Here is a 16,361-nt window from a genome sequence, read left to right as displayed (position 1 = left end):
TTAGAATAGGCACCTTCTCCACCTGGAGTAGCCCTCCTTCTAAGCAGTAACCATCTCACTACCTACCCAGGTGTTCTCCTGAGGTACGTTTTTGTCCTATGTGTTTTTCTTATTAGCATACCTCCTCCGAATTTGATGTTTATAGCCTAGGCCTACAGCATGAACTCTGGTTTGGATTAAATTGTTCCAAAATGATTATATTGACATCCTAATCCCTGATACCTGTGACTGTGACCTTAGGTGGAAAATGGTCTTTGCAGATGTAATTAGTAAGATGAGGTTATACTGGAATGCATGGGTCACATTAGATCTGGGAAGCCCTGATGTCTAGGGTCCCTCAGCCTGTGTAGCCTTCTGGTCACCTGGTAGGTCCTAAATCTGATGACTGATTTCCTTACAAGGAGGGGTTTTGGAGATACCCCGAGGGAAGATGGTCATGTGAGGACCATCACTAGCAGAAACCAGTGATGTGGCTATAAACCAAGGAATGACATGGATGGCCAGCAACCACTAGAAGCTAGGAAGAGGCCGGGAAGAATTATTCTTCCCCCAGAGTCTTCAGAGGGAGCATGACCCTGCTAACATCTTGATTTCAAACTTCTGGCCTCCAGAACTGTGAGAAAGCAAATTTCGATTGTTTAAACTCACCCAGTTTGTGGAAATTTGTCACAACAGCCTTGGGAAACTAACACAAACCCTTTGTCTCAGTTTACTTAAATGAAACATATAAGGCAGACATCCTGGGAATGGCTGCATGGGTTATCTAGGTAAGAAACATGCTTAATCAGAACTGGCAGTCATTTATAAAATCACTTGCCTGATAAGCCCCTCAAACACATGTCTTCTTTATACTGTTTCTGAATAAAATAAAGGTATGATTTTTAGAAACCTGAGGGACTCAAATCATTCAGTCACAAAAGTAAAAGGCAAATAAGAAGAAATGAGGGCTACCTGGGTGGTTTGGTCAGTTAAGCATCTGCCTTTAGCTCAGGTCATGATCCCAGGGTCCTGGATTCAAGCCCCATGTCGGGCTCCTGGTTTAGGAGGGAGCCCGCTTCTCCCTCTCCTTCTGCCCCCCCCCCACACACACACCTCATGCTTGCTCTCAATCTCTCTCTAGTGCTTTCTCTCAAATAAATTAATACAATCTTTAAAAATAAATAAAATATTTTTTAAAATAACAAGAAACAATTTTATTTTTCTTTTCTAAGAGATATTGCCAACGTAAATTCTATATCTGAAAGATTTTCTTATAGTTTTCTTGCTAAAGCTGCAATGAAAATGAATAAAGAAGGCTGTTAATTAACAAGTGAGCACTGCATATAAATTTAGATCAAACAGGCTGGAATTACAAAGTTTGGGAAGTGTTTGCTCTTTTATCTCCTGAGGTTGGTTCTGGAAATGAGCAAATGCTACCTTCTTATCATTTGCTTGCCTTTTTTTTTTTTTTTTTTTTTTTTTTTTTTTTTTTTTTTACCTTGATGGCAAAGTTTTGAGGACTAAAGAGTGAAGTGTTTGCTGTCCAAAAGTGGAAGGACACAGATTTGAGACCAGAGACACTGGAAAACTGAAAAAATAGTGAGCCTTTATTGACTTGGGAAAGAAAACAGGTACCTGAAAATGAGGGATTCAACAATGGGACTGCTAAAATGGGACCAACTAGAAAGAAGGGCTCACTGACTTCTGAGTCAAAGACAGAAGAGGATTATACTGTGAAGAATGAAAACGCAGACATTTCAGATCAGGTAAGTATATAATATGAGAGAAAATCTAAGTGGTTTGATGATGAGGTGAGTTTGTTTTTTGTTTTTGTTTTTAAGATTTTATTTATTTATTTGAGAGAGAGAGAGAGAGTGAGCAGGATGGAGAGGGAGAGAGAATATGAAGCAGACTCCAAACTGAACGCAGAGTCCAATGCGGGGCTCGATCCCACAACCATGAGATCATGACCAGAGCTGAAACCAAGAGTCAGATGCTCAACCCACTGAGCCCTAGCAATGAGTTTTTAATAGAGCAATACAACACTGTCAGCATGATCCATGAAAGAAAGAATAAGTAAGTTGGGCTTCATTAAAATTAAAAACTTGTGCTCTGCAAGAGATACTATTAGGAGAATGAAAGAGCAAATCACAGAATAGGAGAAAATGTTTGCAAAACATATATTGGATAAAGGACCTGCCTCTATAATATACAAAGAGCTCTTAAAACTCATAGAATAAGAAAAAAACCCAATTTTTTAAATGGACAAAAATCTGGGGGCGCCTGGGTGGCTCAGAAGTTAAGCATCTGTGTTCAGCTCAGGTCATGATCCCAGGGTCCTGAGATCAAGCCCCATATTGGGCTCCCTGCTCAGCGGGAAGCCTGCCTCTCCTTCTCCCACTCCCCAACCCCACTTGTGTTCCCTCTCTTGCTGTCTCTCTCTCTCAGATAAATAAATAAAATCTAAATAAATAAGTAAATAAATAAATGGACAAAAATCTGACCAGACACCTCACCAAAAAACAATATCCAATGGAAATAAGCATATGAAAAGACAATCAACATAATGAGTCATTAGAGAATTGCAAGTTAAAACAATGAGATACCACTACACAATTATTGGATTGGGAAAAATCCAAAATACTGACAACTTCAAGTGCTGGTGAGGATGTGGAGCAACAGGACCTCCCATTCATTGCTGGTGGGAATGCAAAACAATGCAACCACTTTGGAAAACAGTTTAGTGACTTCTTTTGAGCTTACCATACAATCCAACAATTGTGCTTCTAAGTATTTACAGATCTGAGTTAAAAACTTATGCCCACACAAAAACTCACACAGATTTACAGCAGCTTGATTCATAATTGCCCCAAGCAGGAAGTAACTGAGTTGTCCCTCAGTAGGTAAACAGATAAATACACTGTGTCGCATCCAGACAAAGGATGGTATTCAGTGTCAAAAAGAAATGAACTATCCAGCCACAAGAAGACATGGAGGAAGTTTAAATACATATTGCTACATGAAAAAACTAGGCTACCTACTATATGAGTCGAAGTATATGATATTCTGGAAAAGGCGAGACCATAGAAAGAGGAAAAAGATCAGTGGTTGCCAGGGGTGCAGCAGGGGGGAGGAGGGATGAGTAGATGGAGCACAGAGGGCAGTGTGACTCTTCTGTGTGATACTGCAGTGGGGGATACGTGGCATTAGGCATTTATCAAAATACGTGAAACTGAACAATGTAAAGAGTGAACCCTAATGTAAACTATGGACTTTGGTTAATAAGAGTATATTCAATATTGGCTCGTTGAAGGTAACAAATGTACTACAAGATGTTAATAATAGGGGAGGGGCGCCTGAATGGCTTACTCAGTTGAGCAACCAACTCTTGATTTCGGTGTCAGTCGTGATCTCAGGGTTGTGAGATTGAGCCTCATGTAGAACGCTGTGATCAGCAGGGAGTCTGCTGGTGACTCTCTCTCTCCATCTCCCTCTGCCCCTCCCCCCACTCACACATTCTAAATCAATAAATAAATGAATAAATGAAATCTTTAAAAACATATTGATAGAGGAAAATTTGTAGGGAGGGAGAGAGTATATGGAAGCCACTGTACTTTCAGCTCAACCATTCTGTATACCTAAAACTGCTCTAAAATACAAAGTCTATTTTAGAGAATCATTAGCAGCCATTTCATGTCCTTTGACACAATGCAATTGAATTAGAAAGTTATGACAAAAGGACACATTTTAAATCTCAGAGGTTGAGAACGTAAAAACTTAGTATAATTAATCTACTGGTCCAAAAAGAGATCATAATGAAGATTTGAAAAAAATGTCTAATACTAAATAATAATTAAGATATTACATATTGGGCACCTGGGTGTCTCAGTTGGTTAAGCATCTGACTTCAGCTCAGGTCATGATCCCAGGGTTGTGGGATGGAGCCCCACACCCAGCTCTCTGCTCCGTGGAGAGCCTGCTTCTCCCCTTTCCCCCTTCTCTCGCTTTCTTCCCCTCCCCTCCCCTCCACTCACATTCTCTCTCTGGCTCTCTCTATCAAATAAAAAAATCTTTTTTTAAAAAAACTAGAATTAAAAAAAAAGATATCACATATCAAATCTTCTGAGAGGCAGCTGAGAAGTAAATTCATGGCCTTAAATGTATATTTTAGGAAAGGAAAAGAAATTGAAAATTAATGAGCTGACCATCCAATTTAAGAAGTTAGAAAAAAGAACAGTAAAATAAACCTAAAAGAAAAATGAAAACCAAGAGCAGAAATTAATTTTAAAAAGCAAAAAAACAAAATAACTATACAGTAGATCAACAAAACCAAAAGTTGATTTTACAAAAAAAAAAAAGACTAATAAAGTAAAAGAGCTCTGGTAAAATCGAGAAAGAGAGACAGACAGAGAATGCCCAGAGCACAATTAAGAAAGAAAAGAGAGACATAACACAAATTCTAAAATCCTTAGAGAATACTAGGACAATCTTTATACTGATACATTGAAACCTTATATAACATATATAACTTGTAAAATACATAGTATAATTTCCTACAGAATTGCAATTTACCAAAACTAATTGACAAACACTATCCATTTGTTGTCTCTTCAAACAACCATATTTACACACACAAACACACACACAGAACTCCAATTTAATTAAGTAGCAGGTGAAGATTCCTTGATCGCAGGAAAGATCAGTCCCAAGGCTGGCTGTTGACCCAAATGAAAAGACAAATTTTCCCAGCTTGTCCCTGTTTGGATCCACACAGTGCCTAGAGGTGCTGTAGTCAACTTAGGAACATGAAGTGACAAGCCAGCCACTGTGTCCTTGAGTATCTAAGCCTTGAAATATACCTCCTCTTCACTATGGGTCTGTGAGTCAGGAGGATGAGAAGACTTGTTACTTAGGCCACTATGACATTTTTGGTCACTTCCTGCCAAAAGTATCCTAATACTCTGACACAACAGGAAACAGAAAATTTGAATAGACCTACAACCGAGAAAATCAAATCAGTTATTAAATAGCTATACACACACACCCAGTAGTCACAGATGGGTTAATAAATCATTCCTTTCAAGCATTTAAAGAATATAACATTTTATTCTAATACAAATATAGAAACTCTTCCAGAGAAGAGAGAGAGAAAGCAGGCCCGAGAGAGAGACCTCCCGAAGTCATTTTATAGATTAAAATAAACTTACTATTAATCAAATAAAGCTAGTGGGAGAGAGGATAATGGCACACCAGACTCACGGATAAGCATAGTATCTGTGCGTGTGTGTGTGTGTGTGTGTGTGTTATGACCAAGAAAGATTTACCAAGGGAATCTAACCTTGGAAAATCTGTTAATACGGATAGCATATTAACAAACTTGAAGGGAATAAAAACGCATGAAAGCTTTCACAAAAAAAGCAAAAATCAACACAGTTTAACACTCTTATGTAATTTTCTTCAAAAACTGGTAAATTAGGAAAAGCTAACTCCCTTAACCTGATAAAGTGTATGTACCAAAAATCGGTAAACATTCATACTTAATCACAACATTAAGTGTTTTTGAAGCGCTTCCTTGAAAACAAAGCAAAGTTACACACTATCTCCACTTCGACGTGGCATAGTATTAGGCTGTTGGAACTGAAGTGCAGGGAGAGGAAACAAGGGGAAGTAACAGTCCTAGTAGGATAAGTGAGAGAACAGCAGTCTGAGTTTTGCTTTGTCTTCTCAATTGCCAGGACTTTTGCCAATCACAAGATGACTGGAGGCCATGGCTCAGTTGGTGTATATATATATATATATATTTTTTTTTAATTCAAGTTCATTCCTTCTTTCATCTTCAATACTCTTTTAAGTCTATCTGGTAAATTTTTCACTTTAGGTATTATGCTTTTTAGTTCTAGAATTGCCATATGATTCCTTTCTAGTTTCTCATTCTCTGTTGAATTTGCCCATCTGTTCATTCACTACAGTTGTGTTTTTTTAACCCACTTCGAAGTCTTCACCTACTAATTAAATAATCTGAGTTATTCCAGAACTGATTTCTATGAACTGCCCTTCTTCTGGCTGTGGATCACATTTGCCTGCCTGTTTGCAAGTTTAGTGGATTTTTTAAAAAAATTTTAATACTGGAAAAAAAATTTTTAATACTGGGCTTTGTAGATGAGATATTGTAGAAAATAGAGATTCTGGTATCTTCCTCTAAAGAGTGTTTATTTTTAGTAGGCACTTAACTTGGCAGGCATAAAATTCCAAATGCTGTGTTCTCTGAGACGGACAGCACCGAAACTTCTGCCTTGTTCTTTCAGCCTCCAGTTCTTTTTTTCCCTAATTGTTTCCTGCTGGGTTTCTTAGCAGGATCCCTGCACAGGTCAAAGTCAGAAATCAGCCAAGGGTTTAGTCAAAATTTATATAAACCTTGAAAAAGCCTCTCTCAAGGGCACCTGGCTAGCTCAGTCTGTACAGCACGTAACTCTTGATCTTGGGGTCATGAGTTCAAGCCCCACGTTGAATCTCCAGCTTCCTTAAATAGATAAATAAGCAAATAAATAAATAGCAAGTTTCTGTGAACCCTCCCTTTCTTGGATTTCTCTTCTTTCCCATTCTCTAACTTGTCAAACCAGTAAGACCAGCAGATTTATACTTGAATACTGGCCATCACGTGCTGCATATTCTGCATAGTGCCTTCAGGCAAAAATTTTTATAATCACAAATCTTACCCACTGCCCCTCCCTTCTGCCAATGGTTGACTCTCCTCCACTTGCTGCCTGTTTTTGTTCTCTCTAGTTTCTTCAAATTGTGTGTGTGTGTTAAGATTTTATTTATTTATTTGACAGAGAGAGAGAGCACCCATGAGTAGGGGTGGGGGTGGGGGCAAAGGGAGAAGGAGAAACAGACTCCCCACTGAGCAGGGTGCCAGATATGGGGCTCAACCCCAGGACCCTGGGACCACTACCTGAGCCAAAGGCAACCACTTAACTGACTGAGCCACCCAGGTGGCTCACCCAAATTGTGAGTTTGTAAAAATTTTGTCCAGAGTCCATAATTTTTAAATACTATACAGGCTACTCAATCACTACTAGAGAAAAGAAAACCTCCAATTTTTGTTCTAAAACACTCAAGTGAAGATGTTGATTTGTCTGAAATTCAAAGGAAAGACCAAAGCCAGCAATAGCCCTATGATATTCATTGACATAGTGTGCTGGTTAAAGCCATGAGAAGAGACCAACTAACAGGTGAACATAAACAGGAAAGGATCTAAGAAGGGGCACCTGGGTGGTTCAGTCAGTTATGTATCTGCCGTCAGCTCAGTTCATGATCCCAGGGCCCCCGGCTCTCTGTTCAGCGAGGAGCCGGCTTCTCCCTTTCCCTCTGCCTGCTGCTCCCGCTGCTTGTGCTCTCTCACTCTCTCTGTCAAATAAATAAATAATAATAATAAAATCTTTTAAGAAAGAAAGAAAGATCCAAGAATAGAAAGAGAGAGGTTTTTATTAAGTTAATGTAATCCTCTTGAAATGAATAGTAATTACAGATACCACTTACTGAACCCACTGTGGGGGCAGTCCACCCATCCCACTGAATTTATCCAGCAGGATCGCAAGATGGACACCGGAGGCCCACAGCAAGTGGCTTGCCCATGGTCACAAGGAAAGTGAATGAAAAGAGGAACTTTAGGAAGAGATGGGAAGAGAGGAACTACTGAAGGAGACTACTGAGAAGGAACACGCTTTACAGGTAGAGGAAACCTTAGGGAGATTTTTCAACTCTCAGATACTCAGTTTCCATGTCTGTAAAACAGGAATAATAATTACCTTGTCATTAGTGTCAAGATTAGAAATAATGTATTTATGGTACCGAAAACAGTGCACCTAGAAAACTTGCAGTAGAAGGAAAGCTATGATGCCTATGAATGTATTGATTGTATTGAGCCCTATTTTGTCACGCAAATAGAATGCAGGTTCCCCCCAAAATCCTTACTAGGTGTGGGTGGACATAGGGCTGGAAAAGATGAAGAGGAGCCTTGAGGGCAAAGATGGATGAGAGAGGAAGGGCCTTCAGGATGTCCATCCAAGGTGGATTTTGTGGGTGACCGGTATCCAAATGGAAGAAGTGAAAAATGTTTCTCACACCCCCATGCACTTGTTTCTGCAGCTGATGAGGGGGCTGTCCTGGCTGTGGGCAGTATCCCCAGATCCTTTCAAAGATCTGGGCTCCATCCCCATGAAAGGAAGAAAACCTACAAACAAGTCAAAGGTAAAGCTTTTATTGTTTATGATTAATTATTTTTATTTTATTACTTTATTTATTATGTGAAGTATAAAAATAAACCAATGAGACCATGCTAATGTAGATAAATGGCTGAAGACGTCTCGCATACAGAACTCCAAATCATTTTGTTAGATACCGTCTCCTCAAGGAAGTGGAGCATAACTTCCCCTCCTTAACTGTGGGCTGTATTTAGTGACTTGCTTCCAAAAAGAATAGGAAAAGGGGGTAAATGTCATGTTACAGTGGAGAAATCTGGCAAACACAACCACAGTTAGGCAATCAAGTTTGACTTCAACAGTGATAAATCATGTTGGTAGTATATATGTTGATTTCATGTAGTAAGAACAGCATTTTAGCCCTGTGGCCTTCATCCCCAAGACACATTAGCCCATTAGAAGAACATCAGGCAAACCCCAATTGAGAGACATTTACAAACCCCCAGTATTCTTCCAAGTCCCTGAAAACAAGAAAAGTTTGAGAAACTGCTGCAGCCAAGAGGAGCCTCAGGAGATGCATGGACATCCTGGCTTGGGCTCCAGAACAGCAAAGAACATTAGGTAAAAACTAAGAAAACCTGAATAAAGTACAGACTTCTGTTAAGAATAATATACCAGTATTAGGGGTGCCTGGCTGGCTCAACTGGAACAGCACGTGACACTTGATCATGGGGTTGTAAGTTCGAGCCCCATGTTGGGTGTAGAGCTTACTTAAAAAGTAAAAATTCTTAAAAAAAAAAAAAAAAGAATAAGATATCAATATTGGTTGATGAGATGTAACATAGGTACCATACTAATGTAAGATAATAGGAAAAGTGGGTTCCAGGAATATGGGGATTCTCTGTGCAGCTTTTTTGGAAATCTGAAACTATTCTGTTATTAAAAGTTTATTTTATAATTATGTATATACATATTTGTATAGGTAAAATACATGTATAGACAGATACAACACAGACAGACACAGACACAGACATAGACACACACACATACACACACACACACATATATATATATATATATTTTTTTTTTTTCCCCTCCCCAGCTACAGCTTGATACTGGACACAGAGAATGTTTTTTGGAATCCTTTTATTCCTGAATCTGAAGGAGGTGGCTGAAGTCATAGTTTCACTGTCAAAAAGCACAGGAAACAGTGGGGAACAAGCAAGGACAAAGGCACATGGATCACCTGGACAAGCAGAGGAGGGTCCAATTAGTGGGAACAAAGGAAAGGTGTCAGAGAGAGGCAGAGAGATCCATAATTCATGCCACCTACTTTTTTTTTTAATTTTTAATTTTTTATTTATTTTCAGCATAACAGTATTATTTTTGTACCACACCCAGTGCTCCATGCAATCCGTGCCCTCTCTAATACCCACCACCTGGTCCCCCCAACCTCCCACCCCCCACCACTTCATACCCCTCAGATTGTTTTTCAGATCCACAGTCTCTCATGGCTCACCTCCCCTTCCAATTTCCCCCAACTCCCTTCTCCTCTCTAACTCCCCATCTCCTCCATGCTATTTGTTATGCTCCACAAATAAGTGAAACCATATGATAATTGACTCTCTCTGCTTGACTTATTTCACTCAGCATAATCTCTTCCAGTCCCGTCCCTGTTGCTACAAAAGTTGGGTATTCATCCTTTCTGATGGAGGCATAATACTCCATAGTGTATATGGACCACATCTTCCTTATCCATTCGTCCGTTGAAGGGCATCAAACTGTGGTTCTTTCCACAGTTTGGCAACTGTGGCCATTGCTGCTATAAACATTGGGGTACAGATGACCCTTCTTTTCACTACATCTGTATCTTTGGGGTAAATACCCAGTAGTGAGATTTTATTTATTTAATTGACAGAGAGAGAGACACAAAGCAAGAGAAGGAACACAAGCAGGGGGAATGAGAGAGAGAGAGGCTTTCCGCTGAGAAAGGAGCCGATGCGGGACTCGATCCCAGGACCCTAGGATCATGACCTGATCTGAAGGCAGCTGCTTAACCAACTGGACCACCCAGGTGCCCCCATCCCATGTACTTTTTAAAAACTCATACCGGGTCCCTGGGTGGCTCAGTGGGTTAAGCCTCTGCCTTCACTCAGGTCATGATCTCAGGGTCCTGGGATCAAGCCCCGCGTCGGGCTCTCTGCTCAGCAGGGAGCCTGCTTCCCCCTTCTCTCTATGCCTGTCACTCTGCCTATCTGTGATCTCTGTCTGTCAAATTAATAAATAAAATATTAAAAAAAAAACTCATACCTAGCCTGAACATATTAGAAGAAGTAGTGAATAGTGGGCAGCACTCACTTTAAAAATGCTGGAAGGAAGAGAGGGAGAGGATAAAAGTCGAGAAAAAGGAGAGAGGGAGAAAGAGCGAGAGAGAGAAAGAATTTCCTTTTTAAAAATAACTCTCACTTAAAACAACTTTCTGGAATGTTAGCAGTATTTCACAACGCAGACCTCTCAGTTTGGCAGCTTGATTGATTTCCTGATTTCCAGGAAAACTGAGCTGTCATCTGGTTCCTACTGGGCTGTGTAGCCTCATGAATATGCAGTTCTTACCAAATGTGAAATGGTTGCTGAAGAAGAGAAATTTAATGCTTTCTGACGTATTGCTCCAAGCCCTCCACTGTCTTCAAAGATGAAGAAAACCAGTGGGAAAACTTTCCTCCTTTCCACAGAAAGAAGAGGGTGAAGGATTCCTCAAGATCCATTTCTTGGGGAATGTTTACATGCACTGAAGGTTCTGGATCCTTCCCTTGGGTGAGGAGTCAAATGGGCACAGTGCAGCTCCATGGTTTTGTAAGATACCTACGCAACCTACCTACCGACAAACCTACTGCAGCTTCTGGTTCCTTGTATCCCCAAGAGTACTGCCATCATCATCCCACAATTTTGAGGACCTCCTGGTACAACCATGACCATAGTGGAAAAGACTAACATTTGTGGTGCTCCCTGTATGCACTTACCCAACTTGGCCAGGCTATGTGCTCAGTTGTTTGTTTAAACACTAGTCTAGATGATGCTATGAAGAATTTATATTTTTAAAATTAAATTTTTATTTATTTGTTTTTTTAAGTAGTCTCTCTACCCACTGTGGAGCTCAAATTCACAGCCCCGAGATCAAGAGTCCCATGCTCTCTCCTGACTGAGCCATCCAGGTGCCCCTGCTTCGAAGACTTTTTATTTTTTTTAAGATTTTATTTATTTATTTGAGAGAGACAGAAAAAGAGAGGGAGAATATAGAGGGAGAGGGAGAAGGAGAAGAAGATTCCCGGCTGAGCAGGGAGTCTGATGTGGGGCTCAATCCCAGGACCCTGAGATCATACCTGAGCTGAAGGCAGAGGCTTAACCAACTAAGTCACCCAGGCGCCCCCAAAGAATTTTTAGATGTGATTAACAGTTACAATCTGTCGTCTTTAAGTAAAGCAGATTAGCCTCCCTGGTGTGGGTGAGCCTCATCCAATCAGTTGACGGTCTTCAGAGCAAAGACTGAAGTTTCCCAGAGAAAAAGGAATTCTGCCTCAAGACTGATCTAGAAATCCTGCCTGGATTTCCAGCTTGCCAGCCTGCCCTACAGATTTCAAACTTGCCAACACCACCTCCTCCCCATCAAGTGAGCCATTTCCTGAAATGCTGTTCTCTTTCTTTTAACCCTGGGGCTTTTTGTATGCAAAGCCCCTCTTTTCACCTCCACAGCCAGGAACCACTGGGACCTAGACCCTTGAGGACCTACTGAGGGAGGATTTAATGTGAAGGAGAGTCTGTGAGCCCAGAAAAGTGCTGCTTAGGAGGAAGGGAAGATGTCAGGAAGGTGGGGTCAGCAAAGGAAGAGGGAGGATGTGGTAGAAAAAAATACTAAAAATAATAGTTAATGTTCAGTGATGGGTCACCACTGTTCCAAATGCTTTCCTTATATTAACTTCATTTAACAGGTGAGGAAACTGAGGCCCAAGGTTACATGGCTGGTTCGTGGCAGAGCAGCAGGCAATGTGCCTCCAGAACCCAAGGCTTAACTCGTGTCACATGCAGGGAAAGAGCAGCATTAGAAACAGGTCCTGCTCTTCTTCTGAGGATAAAAAGGAGAGGCTGGATGAAGCTGGAGCTTCTATTCTATTGGGCTGGAGGAAATTTCGATTGCAGCCTTCAATGGGCTCTTCCTTAGACCTACACAAAACTTCTGGGATCTTATGGATCCCACAACACAAAGAAAATGCCTCTGATATCCTGTACCTAAAACCACAGAGATGCTGCATTGGTTAAAAACATGTGACTTACACATAGGAGAATCTTTGAGTGATGGTGCCTTCAGCTATTTTACATAAGAAGAATCCTGGAGGCGGGCAGTCCCTGGAGGGGTTTCACAGCTTTCTGATGTCTCCAAGAAATCGAGGTCTTGTTATCCCTATATTTTATCATCCTCAATGAATGGACTTGTTATCCTTGGGCTTGTTTCCTCATTGTCACAGAATGGCTGCCAGAGCTCCAGAGCTCACAAAACTATCTTTTTGGCAGAGAGCAGGAACAGACTACCTGGATCTCCTTCCCAGGATTTCCCTAGGTCCTCTTAGTCAGAACTGGGTCCTAAACCAGTAAGTAGCAAAGAGAACATCAGCTAACTTGGCATAGAGCAATCATGGGTCACCATCTGGGGCTGGAGGAGAGGCCCACTTTCCTGTGCAAGTTGCAACCTGAACAAAATATGGGTTCTTTAAGGAAGAAAGGTGTGCAGCTGAAGGGTAGAAAACTAACTGTGTCTGTCACAGAAGCCACCTGTCCCAGTCCACCAGGCTCTTTCAGGTCTGTGGTTCTCATGCCACATGACATACTTGGAACACAGGAATTTCCAGCAAGATTAGGAGCCCTGTGTCTGGGGTCAAGGCTCCCTGAGCGCATTCAGCAGCCTCCTCTTGATTTTAGTCAGGGTGCTGACAGGGAGCTGGTCACAGTCTCAAAAGACTATGGGGACTAACAGGCCTTTGCCTCTTTCTGTCCAGGAGAAGCCATACCACTTCTCAGATGTACTTCCCTCCCAACATTTTCTTTTCCCAGAATCATAGCAAAATATTCCCAAAGATGCGACCTTTGGGGAAAAAAGATAAAAACAAATTTTTGTTTCTGGTAGCTGCTTCTCTTGGCCAGTTAACACAAACCTGTCCCTAGGCCTGGCTCTCTTTATGCCTGTGGTGGCTGGGGGGACAGAGCCGGCCCTGCAGATCTCAAAACATCCTCATGCCGTGGTTGGAGCTGGTAGGAGTTGTGGTGGTAAGTAGGAGGCCTGGGCCCAATCTCTACTCTGGGTCCCAATGTCTTTGTCAATAAAATAGTTTAGAGGAAATGCTGGGGAGTGGGAATGGGAGAAGTACAAGCAGTTCACAAACAAAATAGGCCTCAGCCAAATCCTTAGCAAAGGCCCCAGTCAGACCCATTCCTACCTGGACAGTGACGGGGAGAGACACAGGAAATGGGGGGCTAATATGTGTTGTAGGCTTCCAGGTGCAGATGTGATGTGTTTCCAGCCTGCCTCTGTGATTATACAAGACGGAAGACAGGGTGCAAGGGAGGGTTGTGGATGGTGGCAGGGTGAAGGGGGTCAGTTAAGAAATAGCAGAGGGCTAGGGCACCTGGGTGGCTCAGTGGGTTAAAGCCTCTGCCTTTAGCTCAGGTCATGATCCCAGGTTCTGGGATCGAGCCCCACATCGGGCTCTCTGCTCATCGGGGAGCCTGCTTCCTCCTCTCTCTCTGCCTGCCTCTCTGCCTGCTTGAGATCTCTGTCTGTCAAATAAATAAAAGCTTTTAAAAAGAAAGAAAGAAAGAAAGGAAGGAAGAAAGAAAGAAAAAGAAATAACAGAGGGAACCCACAGTCACATTTTAGTATCAAGACAAGGTCTTTGGGCGCCTGGGTGGCTCAGTGGGTTAAGCCGCTGCCTTCGGCTCAGGTCATGATCTCAGGGTCCTGGGATCGAGTCCCGCGTCGGGCTCTCTGCTCAGCGGGGAGCCTGTTTCCTCCTCTCTCTCTCTGCCTGCCTCTCTGCCTACTTGTGATCTCTCTCTGTCAAATAAATTAAAAAAAAAAAAAAAAAAAAAAGACAAGGTCTTTTAACTGGGGTGCACCAATCACAGACCACATGTGGTAATTCAGAGTCCATGAACTTGGCTTGAAAGGTATTATCACTTTCCTTCCACTCACGTCCACGCCCTCCGTTCTGAAGACTATGGTTGTCGTAGCGATGTTGGTAGGAAGCACAGAGCTTTCCGTCTCCCTTTATAGTTGCTGTAGTTCTCTTGAAACACCACATACGCTCATTTCGATTTCAAATTTGTAGTTTATCAGGGTCCCAGCCGGATCTTGTTATTTAATGCGTCCATAAAGAAACCCATGAATTACGACATCACACACTTAAATGTTTTCACAACTGTATTTCAACATAACCAGCTTTCCTTTGTAATCCTGTGTATTTCATTTTAGGCATACGAAAATATTGTTTTGAGGCAGGATCCGGGGCACAGAAAATGGTCATGAGTCTCCCCCACCCTCCTACCCCTTGCCCAGAGTGACCTCATGGATCCTGGCCCAGAGCAAGGGCAGAGGTTCAGTTCCTATGGGAGGAACCAGATCAGAATTCCAGCAGGCACTGTCCCTTCTCCAGGAAATCTCCGGGTAGGGGGGCAGGGGTGAGGCCTCCCCGGGGACATCTCCCTGAGAGCTTCAATCTGATGGAATGGTGTTGGGCCTCTGCTGCCCACTGTGGAAAAGGAGAACATCATTAGCTTCCTACCTTAAGTCACAAGAGGATTCAGGGGGGATGAGGACAGAGCCCCAAGCATTCCAGCACTGGTTCTTAGGGAATTGTTTCCACTGAATTTAAGGACACAAAAGCCAAGAGTGGGGAGAAGAGGTGGGAAGATCCTTCCATCCTCAGAAGCAAGTCTCCCACACCCTGGTGGAGAACAAAAGCCACTTCTTTGGGCCCTGGACGAAAGCTGAGCCATTCCCCCTTGCAAACAAGCCTCTGGGCTTGCAGGCACTGGGGCACAGATGCACCCCAGACTCTTCCCTGCAAGGATGGTTCCTCCATCTCTGCCCCCCCCATGAGCTGCCACAGCTAACACGCCAGGCAAGCCCTTCCGTGGGGGACACAGCGGCCAGGCCCCAGCTGAGGCCCCCATGGTCTTAGGAGAAGAGCAGCATTATTGTACAAGGACTCAAAGGAGGAAATCCAGGACAGAGATTCTCTTACTCAACTGTCCCCTGTCCCTGAATTTAGCTTCCTGATCTCTGTCAGGACCTTCTAAGCTTCCCTACCTGCCACAGGGCGGATCCCACCCTTGTCCCTCATCGGGAGCAGGGGACCCAAAACTTGTCAGAGGTCCTGCAGGCCAACTCCGAGAGTAACTGAGCCCAGATCCCCCAGTAAGCCTAGAGTTGGACTCACCTCCTGTGACTCTGGCCATGTGCCCGTAGGGGGAGACCCAAACGCAGGAACTCCTTGCCACTGCTCAGCAACTCAGACTCCCTACAGGGAACCCTCCCAGGTTTGAGATCATTGTAAGGAAGTAACGTAAAAGGTTAATTCTGGGATGGGGGATGGACAGGAGGGACACTGAGGGATGATGAGGGAAAGACCTGGGAGTCTGAAACCCTAGAAATTTTCAGGGGAGCCCCTCGAAGAGACAGGCCAGGACTACTCACTTCTGCTTTCTGCTATGTTCTTCGCTACCCGTGATAGCATGCGTGCGGTCTGGTCAGGGCAGAGAAATGATTGACAGGACCCCGGGACATCATACATTTATTCATGCATTCATTTATTCATTCATAGATATTTGTTACAGGCTTGCAGTGTGCAGTGGGGATGGGAGGCAGAACCACACACAAAGAAAATGCTGTCCACAGGAGCTTGGGGCAGAAGGGGGGAAATACCCATTCTCGAGGGAGGATTGTGGAGAACTACTTCCTGGATGGCAGCCAGCAGCAAAGCCTTGAGGGATAGGGAGGATTTTCCTGGGAGGAGGGGAATGAAAGGCCTCCCAGGCAGATGCTCTGAAGGAAGCTCCAGGCCCACCTGGAGAATACTGGGACCTGTGCACTGGGCTGCACTGGGCTGCACTGAGCAAAGAGGGTTTGGTGTG

At 42.9% G+C, this 16,361-nt stretch overlaps 1 long non-coding RNA gene across 1 annotated transcript; it reads left to right on the top strand.

Annotated features, from left to right (window-relative positions):
• The first annotated feature begins 7,571 nt into the window (after positions 1-7,571).
• On the top strand, positions 7,572-11,403 carry LOC123390662. Its single transcript, XR_006605204.1, has 3 exons — positions 7,572-7,710; positions 8,128-8,229; positions 10,913-11,403. It is a non-coding gene; the product is annotated as an uncharacterized LOC123390662 (long non-coding RNA).
• Positions 11,404-16,361: the final 4,958 nt, after the last annotated feature.

This window comes from Mustela putorius, unplaced genomic scaffold (genome assembly GCF_011764305.1).
Source record: "Mustela putorius furo isolate JIRA1106 unplaced genomic scaffold, ASM1176430v1.1 tig00000135_pilon_pilon_pilon, whole genome shotgun sequence".
Taxonomy (NCBI): domain Eukaryota; kingdom Metazoa; phylum Chordata; class Mammalia; order Carnivora; family Mustelidae; genus Mustela; species Mustela putorius.
The sequence above is the reverse complement of the archived record's forward strand: the minus strand, read 5'-3'. Positions and strand labels throughout refer to the sequence as shown.